The 26,979-nt window shown below is 40.5% G+C and overlaps 1 protein-coding gene across 3 annotated transcripts in view; it reads right to left on the reverse strand.

The window, feature by feature from the left end:
- The window catches only part of klhdc8b (kelch domain containing 8B), a 237,855-nt gene that overhangs the window by 191,217 nt on the left and 19,659 nt on the right, over positions 1-26,979 (reverse strand). Inside the window, exon 2 of one of the 3 annotated variants that reach the window (XM_084916441.1) lies at positions 13,423-13,613. The exons of the other annotated variants lie outside the window; for them this stretch is intronic. The gene's annotated coding sequence lies outside the window, so the exon portion shown is untranslated. The remainder of the gene's footprint in view (positions 1-13,422; positions 13,614-26,979) is intronic. 3 annotated transcript variants of the gene reach the window in all.

Raw genomic sequence — 26,979 nt, forward strand, 5'->3', positions numbered from 1 at the left:
AGACAAGTTGTATGATCACAAGAGACTGACTCAGACTGATTGCAACATGTTGGCAATCTGTCTACATTTAATAACAGAAATTATTTGCAAACTTTTGCCGACCTGTTTGCGCAGAGCATTCTCATTCCCGACGGCTAATATACCGACGATTTGTCACGTCCCGAGGCGTCCCATGGGAATGAAAAAAGGTAACATTCCGCGTCCCCATGGGATGCGCCAAATTCAGTAGAATGATGCTCCCAGCGGCAACACACGTTTCCAGCCTTGTATTCCAGCCCTAACCCTAACCTTATCCCTAACCCTGTTGGTTTGCGAGTGATTGCATTTGGACCGTTGCTCTTTGGAGACAAGTTGCCTCCCACCAGACACAGTGCAACGGCCTAATGATTGAAGTGGACAGCCAGATAATGAATGTCCTCCACCTTCAATCTCTGGATCCTTTTATTATAGCTTCTTTTTTGCAGGGGTTTAAGTACCACCACTTTCTTTAGGCCACTAGGAGTATCAGATTTATTATAGCATCTTGCTTTGATATGGCATGACATTTGACATAAAGAGGCCTAAAGCATGGTATTGATATGTAATAATCAGTACTAATATTTAAATGTAATTAGTCCAATTATGAGGCAAACAAGGAGTAATCAAACCAATCAGGGCCACGGGTGCGATTGAGCAGTGCACCATAAAGGAGATATTTAGAGGCATGACTACTCAAGACCTACAGTACAGGAGCATGCTGAAATGGTATCACTTTGTTCTGTTCCACTTTGAACTAATTTTAGCATGACTGTGCATCAGAGGCTACTTAGAATGATCACATATTTGTGAATTAAACCACCTTCTCATGGAAATAGGTTTAAGCAGACCAGAGTGAGACAGAAGACGGAAACAATTCTGTTTAATATGCTCTGCTACATGTGCCCCTCTATTCCCAAACACCCCAGCAACATTTTCTTTTATTATCACGTATGACTGATAAGCAGTGTTGGGACTAACGCGTTATTAAGTAACGCGTTACAGTAACTACGTTATTATTGTGGTAACGAACACGGTAACTAGTTATTATGCCAAAACCGGGAACGCGTTACTCGTTACTGGGATTTAGATAGGCTCGTTATTCGTTACTTCGTGTGGTGGCTATCGCGGAGCTTCCACAGATTCAATAACATTAGCAAGTGGTGGAGGCCAGCAGGTGGATGAAGGAAAAGGGAGTCAAGAGGAGAGACCCGAAGCGGCCGCCGGTCCGAGAGTGTCAGGTGAACTGAACTTCAGGTAAGAAGTTATAACCTGCAGTCCATCTGGGTCAGATATGAACCAAGTTTAGGTGGAGTTTATTTTCGTTATGCTGACTTTTTCGTACTGCGTGCTAGCTAGCATGACGGAGTTTCTATACAGCTGGGTGGTGCTATGTTAGAATAGAATAGAATAGAATAGAATAGAATAGAATAGAATAGAATTCAACTTTATTGTCATTGCACATGCACAGGTACAGGGCAACGAAATGCAGTTTGCATCCATCCAGAAGTGCTTTAGTGATATAGATATATTACAATATATATTAGCAATAATATAGATATGTAAGTATATTACAGAAATGGGTCTATTATGGTATGTTATAATGTACACGGTATGAGGTATGTTGTGAATATTCTATAACTATAAGTATGTACAGGCTGTAGTGAGTACAAGCTATGTACAGGCTATGAACAGGATATAAATATGAAAAACTGTACAGAATATGAAATAAATAACTTTACAGAAATCTGAGATATACAGCTATACAGAAATGGGAACTATGCAAGTTGTAAACAGTTGTAGGATTAAAAATTATCGAATGTACAGAATGATTATTTACACAGAGCTATACAGTAGTGCAGTTAAGATAAGTGAGATATAATTCCTACAGAGTATATATTAAGTGCTAGTGGTTGTGAGTGGTGGTTCAGTCCATGTTATTATTGTGTGTTTGAGGGTACAGTTGTCCATTGTGTGTGTGTGTAGGTGGTTGTGGTGTGTGTATGTCCAGTCCATGTGTTAACGTGGGTCAGATGTCAGGAGGCAGAGTTCAGGAGTCTGACAGCTGTGGGGAAGAAGCTGTTCCGGTACCTGGTGGTCTTAGTCCGGCGGCTCCTGTAGCGCCTCCCAGAGGGCAGGAGGGTGAAGAGTCCATGTGATGGGTGACTGGGGTCTTTGATGATTTTCCCAGCCCTTTTCAGACACCGCTTCCTGTAGATGTCCTTTATGGCAGGGAGTGGTGCTCCGGCGATGCGCTGGGCAGTTTTCACGACCCTCTGCAACGCCTTCCGGTCCGAGGCAGAGCAGTTCCCGTACCAGACTGTTATACAGTTGGTCAGGATGCTCTCGATGGTGCAACGATAGAAGTTCACCAGGATGTCTGAGGACAGGTGGTTCTTCCTCAGAGTCCTCAAGAAGAAGAGGCGCTGGTGAGCCTTCTTGACCAGCTTGGAGCAGTTGGTCGTCCAGGTGAGATCCTCGGAGATGTGGACTCCCAGGAACTTGAAGCTGCTCACATGCTCCACAGCCGTCCCCTTAATGTGGATGGGTGGATGTGGGTCAGCATTCCTCCTGTAGTCCACGATGAGCTCCTTGGTCTTCTCGGTGTTAAGCAGCAGGTTGTTTCTGTCGCACCACTCAGCCAGACGATCCACCTCCTCCCTGTAGGCGGCCTCATCGTTGTCACTGATGAGGCCAATCACCGTGGTGTCATCTGCAAACTTAATGATGGTGTTGGAACCATCAGCAGGTCTGCAGTCGTGGGTGAAGAGGGAGTAGAGGAAAGGGCTCATCACACAGCCTTGTGGTACACCGGTGTTCATCGTGATTGTAGATGAGCAGCGGTTATCCAGCCAGACATGTTGGGGGCGGTTGGTCAGGAAGTCCAGTAACCATTTGCACATGAGGGAACTGATGCCCAGGTCTGTCAGTTTCCTGATGAGTTGTGAGGGGAGGGTTGTATTGAATGCTGAACTGAAGTCTATAAACAGCATTCTGGCGTAGGTGGTGTTGTTGTCCAGGTGTGAGAGGACAGAGTGCAGTGCGATGGAGACTGCATCCTCTGTGCTCCTGTTCTGGCGGTATGCGAATTGGTGGGGGTCCAGGGTAGGGGGGAGACAGGATTTGAAGTGTGCTAGGACCAGCTGCTCTAAACACTTAGTGATGATGGGGGTGAGTGCTACTGGGCGGTAGTCATTGAGGCTAGATGGGTTGGAGTTTTTGGGTATCGGGACGATGGAGGTGGATTTGAAGCAGGCCAGTACCACAGCGTGGGCCAAGGACAGATTGAATATGTCTGTGAGCACTCCTGCAAGCTCCCCAGGACACGCTCTGAGAACATGCCCGGGGATGCCATCGGGACCTGCAGCCTTGTGGACATTGATCCTGCTCAGCACCGCTCCTACATCGGTGGGGGAGAGAGTCAGAGGTTGGTGGTCTGGCGTCACGTCTGCTTTGGTTACTGATGTTGAACTTTATTTTGTTCATAAGGTTAATTATTAGAGTTGCCAACCATCCCGTAAAAAACGGAATCGTCTCGTATTCAGAGAAAATATTACGCGTTTCGTATTGAGGTGAAAAGGAACAGTTTGTCCCGGACTTCAGCTACAATGAAAAAGACACAAAGCTGGAGTTATTCTGTGTTTACGCTGCACAGCTGCCTCTTCTTCTCTCATCCTCTCCCCCTCCCTCTCCTGTTTCTACTTCAGTCATGAAAACTGATCAATGATCAGCTGATCGGCTTTTCTCTCTTGTTTATTTATCGCCCACTTTGCGCCAGAAAGAGGAAACCAGCGGATGTCGCGCTAAACAACAGCAGCACTTTTAAGCTTGATCAGCTGTTGTTAGAATTTATTTAATATTAATTTCTAGTATCAGCTGATGTTTGCTGGAGCCACAGCTGTAAACCTGCTGGTCATGATATCGGTTTGGTTATGTGATGAGAGGGAAACATGAAGATGAAACCAGGAGATGTCCTTACTGAATCATCAGAGCTGTGATGGAGAAACAGGTTTACCTTTTAGTTAACATGAATGAGTTGAAGGGAAGTGATGAACTGTTTCTGAGAGACAAATAACACCAGGATCCTTTTCTAAGTAGCTGACAGCTGGTAACTGTGCAGGGGCGGGTCTAGCAAAGTGTTGCCAGGGGGGCAGGTAGGGCATTAACAGGGAGAGGGGGGCACAAGGAAATACTTTCTTATCCTCATTTAAAATGTCTCACTTTTAAAAAAAATAATTATCTGAGTCTTGCAACAAACAATTGATAGATTGATACATATATACCATCAGAACAGTGTACATCACTGTCACAACAGTGTTTATTTTCATTCAAAGGCTTTATGATTTTTCCTATAATGATGGGCCGGTCTCTAGTTAAAATGCCCGGGACGATTTTTTTGTCCCAGTCCAGCTCTGTATGCAGCTCATCTGCAGTCTGGTGTTACCTACATCTTCCTATTCAGAAGGCAGAATTTCCGAGTTCTGAGTACAATCGAAAGCACCACGACTGCAGTTTTTGTGTTGGATGTAAAAAGCAGGCTAGGATAGAATCAGGTGTGGGATTTCTCTCGTGGAAATGTGCACATTATTTTTTCCTTTCTATTGGTAGGTGGCACAGTGCACTTGTGGCAAGTAAGCAAGCTAGAAGACTGGCAATCTTGCTGGGTATCCAGTTACAGAAGCAACACATTAACAAGAGAATTCTGAGAGAAACCAAAGTTACTTTCCCTAGTAACAAGTTACTCTGAAAGTAACGAGTAACTTGAAGTAACTGAGTTACTTTTGATAGAAGTAACTAGTAATGTAACTAAGTTACTAATTTAAAGTAACTTACCCAACACTGCTGATAAGTGACTGAAGGCACTGCCAAAGATAGATAGCTGATCTTACCCCGGACAGGATACATGTGAACATACACATTCACCACATATCAGCGCAAGTGTAAGAGAACTAATGAGATGGTGTTTTTTTCACAGCGCTGCTTTGCCCAAAATATCTCGTCAGATCAGGGAACAGTGAGCAGAACTGGAATGGTGCGCTTCATTAGGGACTTAGTCTTTTCTTTAAAAATCAAACAGTCATTTGGTTTGTGTTTCCATCCTTCAGTGAGCAAATTGGTGAGGAAGCTTAAACTCAAGCCAGACTGGAGGACATTTGATCAAATAAGATGATGAGAGGGGAAAAAATATCACTTTGCCTCACAGAGATCTTGTGTCAGTTACATAATGTGGCCATTATCACAGTGGCTGGCATTTTGAGTCTGCTGCAGAGGCTCAGTCTTTGTCTGTGAAAGTGTTCCTGTCTGCCTCAGAGAATAGAATAGGTATTGTTGAGCTGAGGTGTATCCAGACCCTCAGAGAAACACTTGTGGGATTAGGTAAACAAAGTATTATCTGTTAATTAAGTATTAAATCATGTACAATAGGTTTGGACAGTTTGGTACATTTTTCCAGCTGGCCTCAGTCCAACAAGCAGCAACCGCACATCTCTCTCACACACACATACATACACACACACACACACACACACACACACACACACACACACACACACACACTTCAACATGTACAAGCAGGTGAGGGTAACATAGTCTACTAAATAATTAAGGTGCACAACTGTGATGTGTGGCAGTGTCAGTAAAGCTCATCTTACATGGATTCCAGGCTAGCCTGTTAGCTTGGAAATTTCTGACTGGTGTGAACGTAACATGATGAATAAGTATCACCTACATTATATCTTACCTCCATACTCGCAGTGGGAAATTGGCACTAATTTGGTCCTTTGATCTCCATTAAGACATCTGCACCTGGAACTGTTTTCTGTATTTGTGCAAAGGGTGTTCAGAAGATTGGCGTCACAGTTTATTGGTCATGGTGGATAAGTTCAGTAAATTTGCCTCGACTGCAATTACAAAGAATCAAACTGCAGCAACAACAGTCAAGGCCGCACGGAGCAAGGTGATTCAGACCTTTGGTGACCGCTGTCAGACCAAAGTACAAACTTTGAATCTCAACTAGCATATGAATTGCGTGAGTTTTATTGCATAAGGTAAGACCACATTCATTTTATCATCCAGCACAAAATGGTGCTTGTGAAAGACTTAACAGACTCTTCTAGGTTTGTTTGGTGAAGAGGGGAGAAAGAGGCATTATCATCTGCATGAGATGAGTCAAGTATATAATCAGCGTTCTACAGGATATTCATCATATTGTGTGATGTTTGAAAGGCCTTACCACTGCAGCAATAGATACATAAAATCTTCAGATGCATGACCACAGACTTTAGTCATGCATTTCAATGAGTTTTCAGTCATTTGCATTTAACGAGACTCAAGAAAATGTGTTTTATTTGTATCATGTCAAATGGTTGCATGGCAATAAGTCTGAGTCTAATGGCATCTAAGTTCCCTTCAAAAGGCCATTTCACAAGCTGTGCATAAACAATGACCTCTGATCAGGTCATTTTATGGGCTTGACACATGCAATTAAGTTGCTGCAATTAAGCAACAACTTAATTGCATCTTTGGCCTTTTTTATTCTCCTGTCATGATTCAGGGGAATGTATATATTGGCATTTATTTCACCAAATGTGAAAAACTATTTTTTAAGCATGCAATGCCCAACAGGTTCAATCACTGCGAAAGAATGGATTTTCTCTGTAGGCTGACATGCTCAAAATTAATTTTCAAAAAGTCTAGTCCTCATAACTCCGATGTCTACATTCTCCCAGCTACATTCTGCTCTAATCACAGGCATTTACTTTCCTCTGTTCAAAGATTAAAGGGTAATGTACTGTACTCCGTGAGCTCTTGCTACTGAAAAAGGTGGTGCATCTGGGTGTGTAGCTGTCATCCTGGGTCCATGCATTGAGTCCTCTGCAGAGCCAGCTGTCATGACTGCAGTCCCAGCCTGTACAGCTGAATTCAGCATTTTTAACTAGAATCTTACACGAAAATTATACAGACATGCAAACTCCATTAGATGCCAAGAAAACTTAGATATTATTTCCTTTGGGGCTGCATTGGAAACATTAGTGTTGAGCTGTTAGTACTCTCTGAGGTGTTAAATTGGATTCCTGCATTATACACTGAATCATTCCTATAATACCACCAGGGGGGTTTGATAGAGGGCTGAATTTTTGAGGATTTTCATTCCAGCTATTTTCGTTACTCTAAGCAAACACAAGCCAACCCTGTGACTTTCAGTAGCGTACTAATACATTAATACTGCTTTTTTTGATCTGGCTCAGACAAATTGGAAATAACTGCTTTGCTGAAGCAATACTGTGGATGCTGCATGGCAGAGAAGTAACATACCAAAGTACCCACTGAGGTACTCGTGAAGAGTGTGGGCACTAACATTGGTAAATGGAAGCCAAACAAAATATTAAGTGAGCATCTGAAACAAACTGCATCTGTATCAAGCAAAGTCCTCCAAAAGTATTTGCTCCAACACAAGCACATCAAGCTTTTAGAAAGCCATGTTTCGTGATGTGTTGGTTGCATTCTTCACTGTACCTGCTTGTAATAGAGCTTTTTTTTGATAGTGTAATTATAATTTAGTTTCTTAGGTAGGCACATATATAATTACAAGGCTATAGGCCAGCTAATACCAAAAATAAATACATAAATAAAGATTTAGAACACAGCAGTAAGATGTTCCTCTCACTTTACGTATTGAGACGAGCACATGTACAGTGTTAAAATGGGCAAGAAGAAGAAGGAATGACTTTCTGGCCCCTTTGATTAATAAAAAAAAAGAAATCTGTCATCTACTAATAAACTAGTTGTTTTCTCCAGCTGATGCCATGAGCATACTCACTACCAACCCTGAAGCCAATCCCATGGTCCCGTCTCCTAGCTCTACATTCATTTCTGCCATGTGTTAATGCAGATGTCAATAAAGTTGTAGTCACAGAAGACACAGTTAGTGTCACAGGAGGAGAGCAGAGGTAATTTCACCTCTTCATGCTGCACAGATCTTATGCTTTGCTCACCTGATTGTTTGTTTGTTTTGTTTTTTTAATATATATATTTTATGTACTCAAAATGCCAGTCACCAGTCTTCAACAGACTAAATCTATAATACATGCTATGTGTTGTGACGTAGGGGATGACCCTGTCTTGAACAAGCTTATTTTTTTACAAAGAGATTGTACATAGTTACAGAGGCTCACACAAGTCTGAGGCTAGACGGCTGATCCCTGGCAACCTCCAGTCCCTAAGGAAAGATGTGTTTTTCCCCATCACATGGCAAGTGCTTGCTGGAGGTTGCTGGCTGACACTGGGTGAAACCAGTCACACAGGAGGTGATGCACCAAAAATGTAGGGCTGCAAAACCTTTACTGGGACAAAGTGAGGAGGAGTCCTTCATCAAAGCACCTGAAAAGAAAAGTGAACTTTGTAGCTGCTCCATCCATCGCTGTTTGGGTTATACAGAGAAAATCTGCAGTTACTCTCCAGAGGTTGTATTAAAATTTGCAGATGAACTTTTAACTTATACCATGTTTAAATTATACAGCTTGCTGAAGGCTGATGGCAGCTGTCCTATTTCACATGGAAGTGAACAGGAATGAGTCTAAAGGGGGGCAAGGTTTGTACCAGATGATATTTATTTCAAGGATTTCATATACTTTTTTAGATTGAAAGTGAAGTAATATAAAATACTGTCTCAGTTAAATTGTGCTAAAATTTAAAATAAAAAATAAAAATCAAGCTTTTTTCCCAAAACAATAAAAATGTACTTGCCCCAATAGAACTCAGCAGAACCTGAGGGATTTTAGGTTGGACACTGAATTATTAGCATTAATTAATGTCTATAACAGGGGAAGGCAACTCCAGGCCTGAAGGGCCGGTGTCCTGCAGGTTTTAGACGTGTGCTTGATCCAACACAGCTGATTTAAATGGCTAAACTGCCTCCTCAATAGGGATGGGTATCGTTTAGGTTTTATCCGATACCGGTGCCAAACCGGTACTTTTGAAACGGTGCCGGTGCTTAAACGGTGCTCAAACCGGTGCTTAAAGAATGGAGAACACCAACTTTGTCCAAAAACCTCTCATGTTCAGCTGTTTTTTTGTAAAAAGATAACAATGTTAGCCTTTTCTGCAGCTATGGGGCATATATGGTATCACTCTTGGCTGGAAGCAGTGCTTAAACAATGGAAAAAACACAAACTTTATCCAAAAACCTCTCATGTTTAACTGTTTTCCACTTTTTCTTTGGTCATTTTAGCCTTTTTGGCCAGGGTGAAGGGAGTATCTGCCATCAAACAAGAAGACAGCCGCATGTAACTATGATGATGTTTGCTAGTTCACCTTACATGCATTAATGTAATAACGTGGTTAGCGTACTCAACGTAAATTACACACGAACAACATTAAGCTACTCACGCAGAGAAGAACGGCTGCTGCTGCTGCCATCATCATCCGTCATCATTTCTGCTACACTGGCAGGGCTAGGGGCCAGGACTCTCCTCTTCGGGTTTTTGGGGGATGTTGCTCCGGGTCCGATAACTGGCACCACACCCGCCGTAGATGTGCTCGATGTGAGGTCTCGCAGCAAGCTATCAAATACGGCGCATTTCTCGGCTTTTAAAAAAAACGCTATGCGTTGCCAGGTGTTTCATCGGATTTGAGGTGTTACCTCCTTTGACAGTATCACAGTATCAGCTTAAAGCACTTGTTGCAGGCTGCTGAGTTTGCATATTTTGCTGTGAAGTACAGCCATACATTTGACCTGTCCTCCTTGGGCATTTTTAATCTGTAGCTCTGCTCTAAAAGAACGTACGTACCTGGACCCGCCTACTATCCTCAGAAACGTAAAATGATTGGCTAGAATCTAAAGTGTATCACAGCTCAGGAAAAAAAAGCACCGAAATGTGCGCTGTTTTTCGGTCTGGTTACTACCGTTTATGTCAGAACCGGTGCCATCATGGCACCGGATACCGGTACCCATCCCTACTCCTCAACATGTCTTGAAGTTCTCCAGAGACCTGGTAATGAACTAATCATTTGATTCAGGTGTGTTGACCCAGGGTGAGATCTAAAACCTGCAGGACACCAGCCCTCGAGGCCTGGAGTTGCCTACCCCTGGTCTACACCATCGTAACATCTTGTTTTCAGCAATACAAAAATGTTGCATCAAAGCACAGGGCAAACTTCAGAATGCTGATATTGCTGCCACCACATTCTCCTTTAAAGGCTTACAGACACAAACTCACTCATTCACTTAAATACGCAGAAACACATAAATTGCTTATCCGATTACTGAATTAATCAATGGAATAACCATAATCGATAGCTGCAGCCCTACAAAAATGTCCTTGTGATTGCTTGGCTGCTAGCAACATAACATAGATTGCAAGTGAGGCTCTTTGTCTGCAAACACTCACTAAAGTGATTGCACAAAGGTTTCCAGTGAACCACTGAAACCCATACATGCCAACCCTCCCAATTTTTCTGGTAGAATCACAAATTTCAGTGCCCCTCCCAAAAATCTCCCAGAGCCACCATTCTCCTAATTTTCCACTCGGACAACAAAATTGAAAAAACATATCCCAGAATTCATAGCGTGGCCCAGCCAATTCCAGTTTCCAAAAATGGCGGCAGCTACTTAGTTTTAATATTACTCTTATTACTCTTTCTGGGTCGCAAAATAAACTTTTAACATATTTTCAGGCGAGAATGTAGCTGTGTAAACTTCAAATTTCTGAGCCAGCGAGAACAGCAAACTCCTGGCACATCGTTGTCAAACGGTCTTTCGCTACTTAAACATGATATATAAGTCACTTAGATAACTTAAAAATGTTATTGTTTGGCTTTTTCAGTGTTTTATTTGTGAGCAATGGAAGAAGCAGACAGCTGAGTTTCACTCCACCGAAAGAGCTCGTGACTTAATTCTGAAGGCTAGACCGTCCAATTTCACAGTCGCTCACTTCCGGTCTACCCGGCTTTCGGAGTACCTGGTCCACTTAGACCGCGAAGGCCGGGTCCTCAGGTGGACGCAGCCTCTGAATTTGGACACCCCGCTGTTTCCAGCTGGACAATAATAACTGTGACATTTAACTTATTTTATCCGATATATAAACACTGTAAAATTCAAGTTTTTTATATATATATATGTGTATATGTATAAACCCCCACCCCAACAGCCCATTTGAATTACTCCCTAATTCTGAGGTCTCAAGGTTGGCAAGTATGCTGTAACCTGTGTGCGACCTATTTCACCTATTTCATCAAGCAACCACTTGTCAGCCAGTCTTTAGGCCTGCATGAATTGGGGCTAATGAAACATATACTAGGTACCTAAGCAACCTTGGCAATGACAGGTTTTTATTTATTTAAAAATAAAAGTTTTAATGTAAAAAGGTAAATTTTTCTTGGGTCTTCAGATTCTTTCTTCAGACTGCACATATGTCCCTGTTACTTTTTTAGCACACAGGTTAATGGGTTCTGCCACAGTCTTCACATTTTCCCTAAAGCCTGAGTTGTTAGACAGTGATTCAAAAGAAGAACGAATGACTAGATGCACAGGATGGTGAATTTCAAATTAGGTCAAGTAGTGTGACTGTACATATACACAAATTAACAAAAAGGTACAATGTTTAACAACACACTCGTATACAATTATATTATAACTGGCTAGAACTACTTTGCTCTTGTATCTCTTCACCAGCAGGTCAAGTGGCAGCTAACACCAAGGGCACATATTCACAAAGCTTTCTAGTTCTAAGAGTAGCTTCAAGTGACAAAATTCTAAGAAAAGTCTTAAAATTATGATGTTTTTGAAGAATTTCTTCTGAAGGTTTGGACTAAATCTTGCAGAAGATAAAATTATTCACAAAGCAGTCCATAAAACAAAAAAGAAAAAAGGAAAACCTCTCTGTCTGATTTAGTGAAGGCACATATCAGCAGCACTATAAAAGTCAGGAAATCCTGAGCAGGCTTCTTGTAAAATGTTTCGAGGTTCAGATAAACGTTAAAGTCTAGATTAAGAGCAGTGTTGGGCAAGTTACTTTGAAAAAGTAATTAATTATAGTTACTGGTTACTTCCTCAAAAAAGTAACTGAGTTAGTAACTGAGTTACAATATTCTAAAAGTAATTAATTACTTGAAAAGTAACTATTGCGTTACTAAAAAAAATATTTAACCCTCTGGGTTCCAGGGTATAATTGGCCATTTTTAACTACGTTTGATGTTTCCTCTACATTTCACCTTTAAAAACTATTTACTTTGCCTTGTTTGGTATCATCCTTTTCAGCACAACCTCACGTGTCTGAATTTACAGTTATGTTTTCATTTTGACATACTGTATTAACACAATTGCTCTAAAATCAGACAAAAAACATACAATCCAAGTAGAAAGTTATATTTTTTACTGTAACAACCACAAACATGTTTAATGAATCATATTTCATAACTTTAAATGCAAATATAAATGATCAATTTTAAAATCATATGCACAAGTTTTGCAAACAACAAAGTTATTTGCAGCCATTTACCTTTTACCTTGATTTTTTAAATAACCATTTCAAACTATTTACATAACAATCAGCTGTTCTGCATTCAATAAGATACCACACAGATTATTTGTGCCACTCCAAAAAAAATAATTTCTGTCCACAATAAAGGAGAACATCACAGCCTGATACCTGCAGGTCTGACAGCAGCAGGTGTGTCACTCCTGTTCTCTACCTGGAGACAGCAGTCACCTCACACACAACACAAAACTATCCACAACACTACACACTAACTACACAAGACAACACATTAACTACACACTCCAAACATGCTGAACATCACATTTCTCACATCTCAAAACTCGCTCAGTCAAACAGCAGCCCTCATGCGATTGTTTTGCCCCCTTAGCTCCAGGTGTTGTGCCAAAAAGTGATCGTGATTGCCGCCTGCGGGAGCGCGCGCAGCTGCTTAAAGCTGTAGCGCCCAGATTACTTACAGCTACTTCCATGCAACTGATATAAGATGCGGTAAGCTGAAGACAGCTTCAACCATCTGTTTGTTGAAAAATAGTAACGCGACTGCACCACATTTTCTTGTTAGTAACAGTAATGCCGTTGTAACGATAGAAATACTAATTCGTTAGATTACTCGTTACTGAAAAAAAGTTACTTGTAACGCCGTTATTCCCATCACTGCTTAAGAGTTATTCATAATTACATAATGTCCAGAATAGATTTTATGATTAGGCCTGCTTCCCTGTTTGACCCAATTCTAAGATTGCATTTCTTGCCAACGATCTTTTGACACTTATCCGGGTTTGGGTCGCAGGGGCAGCAGTCTAAGCAGAGAAGTCCAGTTCCAAAGTCAGCCGACAGACATAATTTCTCCAGTGTGTCCTGAGTCCGCTTTAGGGCCTCCTCCTGGTAGGACATGATACATCTGACATCTTACCTAGTTAGATGCCCAAACCACCTAAAGTGGCTCCTCTCAGTTGTCTGGAGAGTAGTGGCTCTATTCTCCGTCCATTCTAAATAACTGAGCTCCTCACCCTACGGTAGTTTCAGTAGCTGGGGATCAGATCGCCATGGCCTCTGTCCATGACTTCACATTGCAAGAAACCCCTATGGCACCTCCTGCACCTGCTAGACACAAAGGAGGGATCGGTTATGAAACACTTTGAGGACCCTCATATGTTTAGTTTGGTTTATTAAGATCCCCACTGGCTGCATCTATTCTTCCTGGGTTCGCAAATCTTTAAATTTTAACAATGTGTTATAAGACTGATACACATATATATAATATAACATTCTGACAAGACAAATCTCACATATCTGTAATGGACACTAGTAACCCTGCTCTATGGTGTTTTCTTCATGCTGGTATTGCGATTGCCTTTCTTCTTCTTCTTCTTTTTTTAGATTAAACAATCACATGTTTAAAAAGGTGTCAGACCTGGCAATGCAGTCAGCCACCCTTCCTGACTGAGGTCAAGGGAGTCTTTCTTTTTCCTAAATCACTCTTAAACTGGGAGTCCTTGATAACTGGGCTAATTTAAGACCTGTCCGAGAGGATTCTGAGAATGAAATAGACTCCAGGTCAGGACTTGAACTTTAGCATATGAATTCTTAAGTTAAGACCTAAATTACGACCTTGACTGTTGTCCACCAAATAGTGGTTCATCACTGTCAAAGAAAAGGGAGCATTTGTCTCTGTCGCGCAGGCGTTAAAAAAAATTCAGAAAGGAGAAAATGTTGGCAGAGGAGAGCAAAGCTGGAAGCAAAATGCTAAGCAGCTGCTATTTGCATAAAAAGATAACAATAAAGGAAGATAAAGCAACAAAGTAAAAGAGAAGAAGATGTTACAGAGTAAAAACACATGAAGAAGTGCTGGTGAGAAAGAGATAGGAAAGGGAGAGGATGGTCACAGTCAATGAGGCAAGTAAGAGCAAAGAAAAATGTGTTTGCAGGAGAATTATACCAACGCACGCTGTCTGCCGGGCAGACTAAATGAAAGCGTTTCTCTCTGGCGCACATTTTCCATCAGCCCCACTAAGAGGAACAGCAAGCCCAGTCAGAGCACATGCCCTTGAGGTTAACTGTCCAATCAGTCGCTTCACTAGCCGTCTCCACGGAGACAGCCTAATGACATCGTGGGGGGTGATAAAGGCTGGTAGAGTAACACAAACTGATAAGCAACCACGTCACCAGCGCCACGACTCCACAGGTACATACAGACTGTTTTTGTATTTAATTTAATTTAATCTTGTAGAAGAAGACTAATCTTCTTCTTCTGCCTCTATTTTACTTCGTTTCTCTCCCTGCAACACCTGATGGGTAATTGTTTGGAAAAATAGAAAGGAAGACATAAAATACTGAAGCTGAATGAAAAATAGAGACTTGAATTATTTCAGCGTATCTATTATTACAACATTTAACTATAGCTTCAGCAACTTTTTCAATTATTTCACTTTTATATATATATATATATATATATATATATATATATATATATTATATATATTTATATATATATATATAGATATATATATAGAATTTTTTTTTTTTTTTCCAACTAGTTGCTATTGGTTGCTGGAAGTTGCTGGCAATTGCTGTGAAATCACACTGAGCTCCAGTCATGCAGGCCTAGAGACCAGTCAGTGACCTCCATGGTAACCACCAGTTGCTAGAGAAAAATGTGTGTTCCCAACCAGTTAACTAGTTGTTTTCTGTCGCTAGCTAAAATACTGTGATATATAGATATACAGTGCTACAAGGAAAAACTCCTTGTGATTACTATGGTCAGGAACTCATTGCCACAGTCCTCCATTCTTTGCTTGGAACACACTGACTTGTTTGCAAACACTTGCTAACAAACCACCAAGCTGCAGTGGAACTTGAAAGAGTGCAAAGTAAAACAAACAGACTTTCTTTATCACTACAGCTAGGTGGTTAGTTAGCAAGTGTTTCCAGGCAAACTACAAGCAACCACAGCAATCTGCTATTGACCCAAACAATCATAGGGAGGTTTTTCATAGTCTTTGTCAGCAACCTGCAGCAACCACTTGCCAACTGGTTGAGGAATGCACATTTTTAGCTAGTGATCAGAAGTTAGCAAGGAAATCAACCAGTCTCTGGGCCTGTGTGACTGAGGCATAAGAAGACAAAGAAGGAAAATGTGTGTCAAAGCTTGGGACAGAAATGTCATAAATGTCATAGTTGCTTCAGTTAATCTGAAAGAGTTTAAAGTTTACTGGGGAGAGAGAGAGAGAGAGAGAGAGACTGGCCAGTACTGATTGGTGGTTTTTCTGGAAAAACACCAAACAGTATTCAACTGTATAATGAAAATATGTATCATGAAATATCTACACTCTCCAGTTAAATTATTCAAAGGGTCTTTGTTATTTATATATACTGTTTATATACTTCGTTATCTATGCAACTCAGTATACAGTACTGTATACAGTACTCAGTATACAGTACTGTATACTGAGTTGTAATATGTAGTAAAACAACTGTGTACCTTTGTGACAGATTTGCACACTATTGTTAATCAGCTTCTCGAGGCTGATTCGTAGAATGATCTTATGTTAACAGGTGTGAGTCATTCCGAGGAAGGAAGGATTCTTGTCTCCATAATGCACTCGGGCCCATCAGCTGGCCCTCATCATAGCTGTGTTGGTACTGCAATAAGCCTTATTATGGGATTAGTCCATAACATGCTCAACTAGGTTAGGAGAAGCTGCAATTCATCATGACTTTGCATGAGCAATAAGAAAAAAAGCTGAGAATATGCAATTTTTATAAAATGCTACTTACAGTATAATAAATACCTGGCAATGCTATAGTAGTGTGTACACTGATACTTACACTTTGCACTTTTTCATTCAAATCAAAGTTGTTTTGATTACGGGCTTCCCCCGTGGGATTGACAGTCATTATACACACTCATTAACCCTCACATCCTGACTCTGTGGCCTCCACCTAACTCTACTCTTATTAACCCAGTGTCCTATCATTGTAAGCTGTCAACACTGTCTCTCTCTGCCACCGGTACCATCTATCACCATCAACTCAGAAACCATTCCAGCACAGATGTCTCACACTAACCTACTCTAACAGCATGACCTTTTCCTCACTAGCGGAAGATCTGACACGTGTTGTAATTAATATAGAGAGGCTCTTTCCTGTGAGGACAACCAACACCAGGGCCCATTTCAGCCCATGTGTGCTACAGTACCACTGATGCTAACTTGTATTGTCTTTTACAGAAAGAAAACATTAGTTCAAAATGACATTCACGAGTAAGAACATTTACTTTGAGAAACACGATCGTTGTAACTGACATGTTAACACTTTAATAAAATTAAATCCACCAATATCAGCTTTATATTTGGAGCTCTTGTGTAATGAAGCAAGATCAGAGACCATTCATGAGTCATTGTGATTCATGATGAATCACCAAAAAGTAAACTACTTATCTATTAACTAATGTAACACTAACATAACTCTGTGTGCAGTCAATGAAAGTGTAAGGTAACAAAGTAAATCTATAATGATTATCATTTATGGGTGTATGTTCCATAACTTCTCTTAGGCACGTTGATCATATGAATAAAATTTACTGAATAAACTGTCTCTGGTGCCAGGATTATCAACATAAACAGTGATGCTTAAAGTGTCTGTAACTGACTGCTTTGTTTTATACTATGATTATAAAATAAGAATGAATATGTTATTATTCTTTTTTTTGGTGTTTATCAACAGCCATTTTTGCCATCATCATATACAGTGGTGTAATGAACTTTTTTTTAAAAAAAGAGTCAGATGAATAATTAACATTCACTGTGTTTTCATACATGAGTGAAGCCAACAACCACTACAAGTATTATTACCAACACTTTTGTTATTAATTGAATTGCACTGACATGAGCCCATTTACAGCCATATCATAGGTCTGATATGCACCATATCAGACCTAAAACCAATTATTAATAAATACAGTTCACTGACATGCAAAGAAATGTTCCTACTCTGCGCAACAATAAGTGCATACGCAAAATAACTGACTGATTTATGAAAGTGACACTGGCCAACTTGGTTCTTATCATACTGCATATGTTAGACCGTCAGACTCATTCTAAACTAATGGACTCATGCATACTGCCACACCCCCTTTTCCATATATAAACACATAAACCTTAACAACAGTGACTGTGTTTCTATGGGAGTGATGGTGGTTAAAATGAAAGTGAGTCACAGGCTAAAATAACAGAGGCATTGAATATTGTTTCCCACAATCACTAACTGTGGTCAAGTGAATCAAAAACTGAGGACCAAACAAAAGGGAATATAATTGGTTTGTGAACAACGAGCACTTGATCTTTAAGCCCAAGTTCAGACACCTGAAGCAATTATAAACACGTTTACTTTCCAGCGTCTTTGGGACAGTGCCAAGAAACTGAATGATCGTTTGTATGTGTGCATGGTTTCAGGGTTAGGGTTATCAAGGCATGTTGGAACAAATCACAACAATAATGAGACCACATCATAAAGCAAGGGAGCATTTTAGAATCAACTTAATATGATTGAAAAGATGAGTGCTAAAGGGAATGACGATGTGTGTGGCGTTAGCTTGTTGCTCAAAGGAGGGAATGCACAGTGTAGAGTGTGAATGTTAGATAAGAAGCACTTCAACAATAAGACATGTTGTTTTAGTGCTCAAATAGAATAGAAAAGCTTTTATAAGAACCAGTCCATTTAACCAGGTAACTAGTTATTCTACATTGACCATAGGTGTGAATGTGAGCCTGAATGTTAGCACTGCAACAGGGGGCTAACATAGACTGTATTCACCACTCCCACCATGACTTACATAAGTGGAAGAAAATGGATGGATCAATGCACTTCATTTACTACTATTTAGATTGTTTCAAACAAATGATTTTTATTTTGATCTGACTTGACCACTATGGTAGTGTATAGTTATTACACTCAAGGTATATTGTAATGTAATGTTTGATTCAGCACAATTCTAAATGACTAGCATGCTATATTAGCCCATTTATTTATTTTGGTAAGGCTGACTTTGAGTTTTAATCCTCTTTAAGGGAGAGATTCACACACACACACACACTGGACTGGAGATAACGTCAATGCTTGACTGGTTTAATTGCAACAGTCTTCGTCTCCTTTGTGCTGGAGGGTACAATGTTTTATCCTGCAGTTGTGCAGATTTCTTGCAGTAGAGCCATGCAACACTGCATTTCTGTGCCGAGCAAGGTTGTTCGTTCTTTGTATTTAAGACTTTACATTTCCCTTGCACATTTACACGTTTCCATTGCCTCTGTAAGTGAAATTAACTCGTACTGATAGAGGGGCTTTTATTATTCATTCAGTTTAACATCTCACCCTGCAGTGCATATTGAGTGACGCGCCATCCTGCAGAGAGGAGAGAGCGGGAAGCTCAGAGCTCCCATCACATCTGAAGTTTTCTGAGAACACAGCAGTGCACTGGTCTGTTCCACAGAGAGAGGTGTTCAACATGACTTCAGAGATGCAAGTACATAAGTCTGAAATATAAAATCAAGAGGAGGGGAAAGAAAAATAAAAGGACGGCTAAGTCACCAAAGGAAATCAGAAAGTGGGGCAGACTGCTAAAAAAAGGAAGGAAAGGAAGGAAGTGAGATGTGTGTAAAGTGATTATAGGAGAATGGCAAATTCTTATCTGAGACAACACCGGAGATGTCACTGGTGGCTGTTTCTGCTCCTCTGAGAAAGTCTGCCTGGAAACTACTTCACCAGCTTATTTCTGCTTTATTTGCTGTGACACCGCAATGATAGACGAGACAGAAATACGTGTGATCGGTGCCTTTACAAACTCACTAACTGGAGGATCCCTCCAGAATAATGGTCACACAATTCCATCGCATCACAGGCGACTCCGCTCTGCCGTCCTGATGTGCCACATGTTGTGCAGCAGCGAGAGCTGTGAAAAGTAATTAAATGGATGGAAAGGCTTTCTGCTGAGGATTAAGGAGTTAAAGAGGTGGCGTGAATGAAAACTGTGCATGAAAAAAGGCTGCGGCAACTTATACAAAACGTCAGTAAAGCTAAGGCAGAATATTAATACGTTAAAAAAAGCAAATGTCTGTTCACTAAATTAACTCAGAGGTGTTAACTCACACGGCTGCATTCTTCTCTGAAAAGCTGTACTTCAATAAAACAGATTAGTTTTGTTTTTTATTAAAGTCAACATTCTGAGCAGCGCTGTCTTATAATATTTTCACGTTCCTGTCAAAAAAAATCATGTTGTGATAGAAATATTTTGGAATAAAATCCACTGATGCGCTCAACATCATTATTACATTTGTTTAGCTGAAGTTGGGTTTATTGGGAAATCACTTCAGCTTACTGCACTGTTTGTAACCAAGATTGTAATAAACATACAAATGGAAAAAAAATACAAATTTTTTCTGTTTTTTATTAATCACATATGGAACAATATTAAAATTAATTAACTTTTTAAATGTTACAGTTATCATGAATATGCAGTAACTGTGGGTCTCCATATTTATTGTAAAGTTTTGCTGAAGCTGTTGTTGTTGTTATGGTAATGATTGGTATTGACATTGTCAGTATCATTAATACCGTACGTTATATGCCCAAGTCTCTAAGTGCTCACTGTATTAAAACACAAACAATGCATTCTCTCTGGGCCTAATTCATCAGAGAACAATCAGGTGTCTCAGATGCCTGGCTCTTTTGGCACAGACAGACACAGTGTTGGTGATTTTGAGGTCTAAAAAACGGGGGGAAACTCTCACTTACGGTTTTATAAGGATGGTAATTAGCTATCGAGAACAAAACAACGGATCGTAGCTGTAGATGCGTTCAGTTTGTTGACCACTTGAAAAATTGGGGGTTTGTACTGACCTGTTTCTGGATTTTTGACACTTATTACTTAGATATTTTTTTTTGCCCTGAAAGCTGCTGCATAGTGTCACTGAGCATACCTCACTCGAATGAGGCACCATCTTAATATCCCACACCCAGTTCTTCATGTCTTTTGGTGTCATAGATGCAGAAACTATGACACCTGCATAAAACATCTGGTAATTGTAGTTATCTAGACTCTCTAATTATTACTTTTATTACTCTTTTCTTTTGATGTTTATTGACTCTTAGCAAAGGCAGCTTCTGTGACAGCACGTGAATCCAAAACCAATTTCCCTAAGAAGACGATAAAGTATATCTTATTGTATCATATTCCTAGTATTTGTTGCTTTGTTGTCCAGGTTATACTACAAGTGTTATTGAATCAAAACTTACAATGTTTTGATATCATACTAATAGCACCAAATTATATAGTTGACATTGTGCACATTAGCCACACAAGCTAGCATTACCTTTTCGGACTAGCTACAGTGTTTTTGTGTCCTGCAGGTCTCAATTAGTGACTTTTAAGAAAATAATGTGGCAATTGCACGTAATGGTTAGAAATTTTACATAATATTCAAGCTATTTTGTGCACTAGCTTTCTGTCATTAACACACTCACACACACAAACCTACGAGTTAACTATTTTGTGAGGTCTGTACACCTTTGAGTGACGCAGACTAGACTGAATTTTTCCCATAAATAATGACAAAGAAGAATCAGAAGAGTCAGAGACTGTATATATTTGGAGCAGAGCTGCAATTTTCCCTTTTTTATGGGTCTGCCAGTTCACAGTCTAAACAACAATTAGCTGCAGCTAATTTACAGAGTAAATATGATAGCAGCAGATGTCACAGACAGTTAAATCAGCAGTTGCTAGCATTAACTAAGACTTGCTACAGTTTGTTAAAACCATATGGTAAAAATTGCAGCTTACGTTTTGATTCAGTCATCCCAAACATACAAAACAGGTTTGCACATCCACCTCCTGATGAAAGGTCTGGGCTTTATTTCTGTGCTGCTCTATTCTGTACCCGTGACATTAGATTTGTCTGCCCATCCATGAAGAGGGATCCCTCATCTGTCCCACCTCCTGAGGATTCTTCCATTTAGGGGTTAGGCTTCTAATCCAAATCGGGGCCCTATTTTGTGCAGATTGCACAGCCCCTTGAGGCAATTTTGTGATTGCATTTGGGAGCACACCAGTTTATATAGTAATTGCCTCCCTCAGCTATCTGATTGCAGTCTCCTTCCCTACGTCTCTTGCTTGTCTTTTTTCTTACAGTCACATTTGTAGCAACAATAGCACATGCTATGGGCTCTGAAACATTATTCTAGTTTTATTGCAACACAGATGCTGTTTTTGTAGTTCTTGCCATGATGGGTCTGATAGCACAGCAAAGTAATGGATGAGTTTTGGCAACAGGGTCGAGATTCTACAGCACAGTGAGATGAGGCATGAGTGGTATTACAATGACAGAACAGACAGACAACAGTTATTATCTGTTTCACAGAGATCGTGTGTCTGCTGTTGTTTTAAGAATATTTAGGCAAAGTTGCCTTTTCAGGTAGTGTAGGTGTCAGAACTCTTTTTAGCAATGACGCTAAAAAGATCTCACCAGATTAAAGTATCTGGTGAAGTTTTCTATACTTGTATGCTGCTAGTATTTTTTTAACTCATCAGGGAACCATTAACTCAAGACAGAAAAATAACCAAATTCCACTTATTTCAACAGCGGCTTCTTCTACGGTCCTCTGGGGTGATTTATTTTTAAAAAAGCACTGTGCTGTGGAGAAAGCACACAGAGAAAGCTTGCACAGCTTTCATGTCCAACAGCAGCCACGAGTCAGAGCGGAGCAGAAACATTAAGAGGCCATCACAGCAGAGGTGGAGCTCAGCACAGTTTCCTCTGTGAATCTCCTCTTCCATCCACTCTTCCTCATTGTAAACAGTTGCTTTCTTTCGTATTCACGTTCTTCCCCTGTCCGTATCTGTTTATCTGCCACAGTGCATCACCCTCTCCTTTTCCTCCTTGCCTTTGGAGCATGAGCCACAGCAGGGCATCTGGGGACTTGCTGTTCCATTCAGCTAAATCTCCCCACCCAGCTGAGCAGTTTTCCCAGCAGACACGGCTTTCTTCCTTAAATAGAAAGGATGTAAGGCTGAATTAAGAGAAGCTGCTGCAAGGGAAGAGGGGAAAGAGAGAATAAACACAAAGAAACCAGCAAAGGATGGGCGATAAGACTCAAAGTAGGTAGACCTACAGGAAAGTTTTTTTAAAAATGCATATGAGATGGGAAAAAGACAAAAATCTGTTTAGCTTGCACTGTTGAGCAAAACCGAAAGTCATGAGAGAGAGATGGTGGCAGGATGGAAGAAAAACAAGGGATTGATGTAGAACTGATCCAAAGAGGTTGGGAAGTTAATCCCAGCAGGATTAAATACAGAAGTACAATTCCATTAATGGCAAATCTCTGACGTAGCTCTCTTACATAACCAAGAAGAAAGTGTTGAATCACTGTCAGTGTTGTCAGCTCAAACACATGCAGTATTACTGCCTCTCAACAAGTGCCTGGTTAGATCATTGCAATGCAAACTGCCCAACTCAATCAATGTTTTCTGAAAGAGAGCTGCTGCGAAAGTTAGACTTTTTTTTCTAAGAGTGTCCTCCTAATCGTGTGTGGAGCACTTGTGCTTATCTCCCTTCGATCGACATTCAGAGGATCCAAGCCTCGCTCTAATTTGCAATCAGAGTGTTTGCATTCTGAGTGCTCAGGATGAGTAAGCTGATGATCCTCCAGGTCTTTCGGATTATATCAGTGGGTGACAGCAGGTGATGCTGTTTTAACCATGAATGACAAAAGAAGGATAATGATGAACCCCTGGTGGCTGTTTGGCTGTCATGAAACTTTCTATAAAGTGATAGATGTGCGTGATTTTTGGTCCTATTGATCAAATCAATAGGACCTAATGCAGGTCCTATTGATCAAATCAGATTAAACAGTCTTTGGCTGCATGCAGTAAAATAGTCCATGTGGGTGTTAAGAGCACCCGTGCATTTTTACAGCTCCAATCAGTGGAGCTAATATCATGAACACACTGTGGCTCTCTCCATCACTGTTGTGAAAATCTCAGCCCCAACCAGTTGGTTGCCCCTTTTGTCTGAAATTACTTCCTGTTGAATGGGAGCTTTTCCTCTCCACTGTTGCCAAGTGCTTCCGGTCAGGATTTTTTGGGTTTTCCCTATTGTCCGTATCCAATGTAAGAAAAGGGCTTATGCTACGACAGTTCTTCACATTGTTTCTTTCGCTGATGGCTGCAAAGTAAGCTGAAGGCAGTAAAAATAAGAACTTCCTAAATTATTAATAACTTTAGTATAAGAACTGAACATCTCTGGATTGAAAGGAAAAAGCCTGTTACAATCCTTTGAATACCACACACTGCAGGACTTTATTTCTGACTGTCAGATGAGAGGAGACAGAAAAGATGAGCAGCTGAAATTAAAATAATTAATCAGCCTAATGACCAATGTGTCTGTCCACCAGTAATGTCAGTCATGGCTTCCCAGCCTTAGTATCTCTGGTAAAGTGATCAAAAAAGGTAGGGTTTTTTTCTCCTCATACTGTTACAGTACATCATACTTCTGCTAGACAGACTATTTCACTGGATTTCAGAGGTCAGAGGTCAAAAGCGAATAAATTTGAAATCCTTCCCTCTTACAAAGCAGGTGCGCATGTTGCTCTTTTAGCACTCAGACATGTCAATGAACATGTGTACATGAGCCTGAACGTTAAAGTGGTTATGATGGTTATAAAACAGCAACACAATCAATGATTCACATCCTCTGTGGATATTTTTAGAAACTGCTGTGATGTGAGATAAATCCAAACGTGCTGCTTTTGGCTTTTTTCTCGTGAGTTGTGATGAGATGCCTCTTTAACACAGAACAACATTCACAGTTAATATATTCAACCAAACAGTGACACACTTCAACTTATACTGGCATAAATGTTTTAACTCTGTTCACATTTCCATGCTATAATGTAAAGGGGGGACGTGAAGCACATGTAAAACAACCCAGGATTTATTTTCCGTCATCCTTTTCTCACATGTAACACACAGCAGGAAAGACTTCTGATATCTGACAAAGGATTTTTCCAAAGGTGTACTTTGGTGGCTGTGAGAATGAGGGCATGACATCTGGGATAGCTGAGGACGCCGTGAAAAAGAATGGCGTCGGTTGATGCCACTGCAAAGAAGCAGAGGTTTTCCTTAAACTGATCCCTCATTTCAGTCCCAGTCGAAAGCTCAGCAGCAGCTTTTTGAACAAACTTCAAGAGATGCAAAGATGAATAAAAAAACCCACACTGCAAACAATACAGGTAACCAGTACAGATATGTAAGTTAAAAAAAATCTGTTTAATCTGACATCATTAAGTCCTCATAAGCCTGGGTATATTTACTCATTCATAAAGTTCCTATTTTTTTTTTTACTATTGACTGTTTACATGTGTGTTTTTTACAATAGATCTGTAAAAAAAAAATGTTTATTAATTTTATAATTAGTCTAGGCAAACTTTTTTTTGTCTGTAATTTTACAGACTTATTTCTGACGTTTTAAGCCCGAACAATCATGTTAACAGATTTCTTTCATTATGTAGAGTAACATATTGTTTAAACTGCACTTCTTTTTCTTATATTAAAATATCTCAAGGATTAAATGTGTAGTTAAACTTCTTTACAATGACAGAAAGGGACAGAAGGGTTGAGTAGAGTGACCGTATGAGGTTGACATCCCTGTACTAAAGAAAAACTGACCTTCAGATTACGTTAGTCTCTAAAAATCAAGAACAGATTCATCAAACCAACAGAGGCAAGTGATTAGAGGAAACAATTCACAAAGGCAGAAGCACAATCAATAAGCAACTGCTGACAGCCCTTTTTTCCTGACCCTTAAGATTAGATATATGGGGTCCTAGTAGCCCCTGGAGGCTGCTGAGAGGCAGAGAGGCCAAAATAAGGAAAGTGAGAGGTACAGACTCCATGTGGGGTTAAAAGAAACCCCAGATGAAACCAGCATTTTGCTCGCTGCATACAGAATGGCTCTGGGGTTGAGTGTCAAAGAGATTTTCTCGTCATATGTCTCTTCAGAGATCGATTAATCTGAGGCGAGTTATGCCATCGACATTACAATCAGGCCGGAAGACAGTCCGCTCGCCACAGACAGATGTCTGGGATCAAGCAACTCAAAGACTCAGGATGCAGGACAGTGCGCTGTCCGTTCGCCGCCGTCACTCATTCTACACAATAAACACATTTGTCACTTTAAATGCTATAAACAAACGCAGCCACACTTTGTGTTTGCAGTGTGTAAGTCAACATTCCCAGAGTGAATGTAAGCTTTCTCACTCGTAAAGCGGCTCAGCCCCCGTGCCAACTTTTCCCATGCCTCCTTGAGAAAAGCTTGTATCAAAGTCAGTGTGTCTGGTTGCAGCAATCGTGCAAAGGGATCAAACAGCAATCAGTTTCCATGAGCTTATGTATCCCCGCGCCTCTAGCAAACTTGAAATAATACCCTCACAAAGCAATCACACAGTGACCTGCTTCCCCCCACTCTGACTCAGTGCTTCAGGCAAACGTGAAAGAGGAAGCAATCATAGCAAACAGTCACACAGCTAGGTCTCCGCTGAGCTGGGCTCTCTTAATGCTGAACTAATACTTTAGGCCATTAGTGGAACTATTTAATTAAACTTTCCACCACCTATTTAATTGCTCCCAGCGTCAATATGCCTGCAATAAACTGACAACAGCACGTTGTTTAATCATGCCAGTCTGACAGTTATCTAATTATCATGCCAATATGTAGGTCCACAACCCAGAAATGGTCAGGAACAAGAATGTAATTTTATTATGTCATGTTCAGTGTTGTTTCTTTAAATCTGGAGTAAAGTGTTAATATCTTTGTGCTTTTCCTGCAATGAAATCAGGAAGCACTAACATGGCTAAATGGCTGCGTTCAGCTACTTACTATATGTACACTATGCTAAAGATCGTGTGCAAAAAGAATAACCAGAGCAGCCACTGTCTAAAGAATAAAAACTGTTTAGAGAGGTGGTCACAAGGAAGCAGAGCACCATGCAGCAAGGGTCAGCTGGAGTCATACCATGGAGGTAATGGTTATTTTGTACTGACATTATCAGATGTTTTCCTCACAAGCAGGCAAACACATGCTTTGCTGCATGCTGTGCAAATAGTTTTTTACCCATCATTGAGGAGTCGGGGGGTGGGGGGGTCTGGCTGCATAGAAGCCCATGAGCAAATAGATCCATTTCTAATTTGATTTATGAGTACAATAAAAAAATGTTTGTTGTCTCAGTTGCCAATTTCAAACCTTATTTAATACAACAAGACAGTTGCTACCCACATAGCAAAATTGGTATGGCCCAGATCTGGCCCACACACAGTGTACATGGGTATGTACACATGGCCCACATACCACAAAGAAAGAATCCACACATGGGCCAGCACAGGACCACCAGTGTGTCTGCAACTGGCTTTGTGCTGGCCCATGTG

The sequence above is a fragment of the Perissodus microlepis genome, chromosome 20, assembly GCF_051167445.1.
Source record: "Perissodus microlepis isolate ML-2025 ecotype Zambia chromosome 20, ASM5116744v1, whole genome shotgun sequence".
NCBI classification, from domain to species: domain Eukaryota; kingdom Metazoa; phylum Chordata; class Actinopteri; order Cichliformes; family Cichlidae; genus Perissodus; species Perissodus microlepis.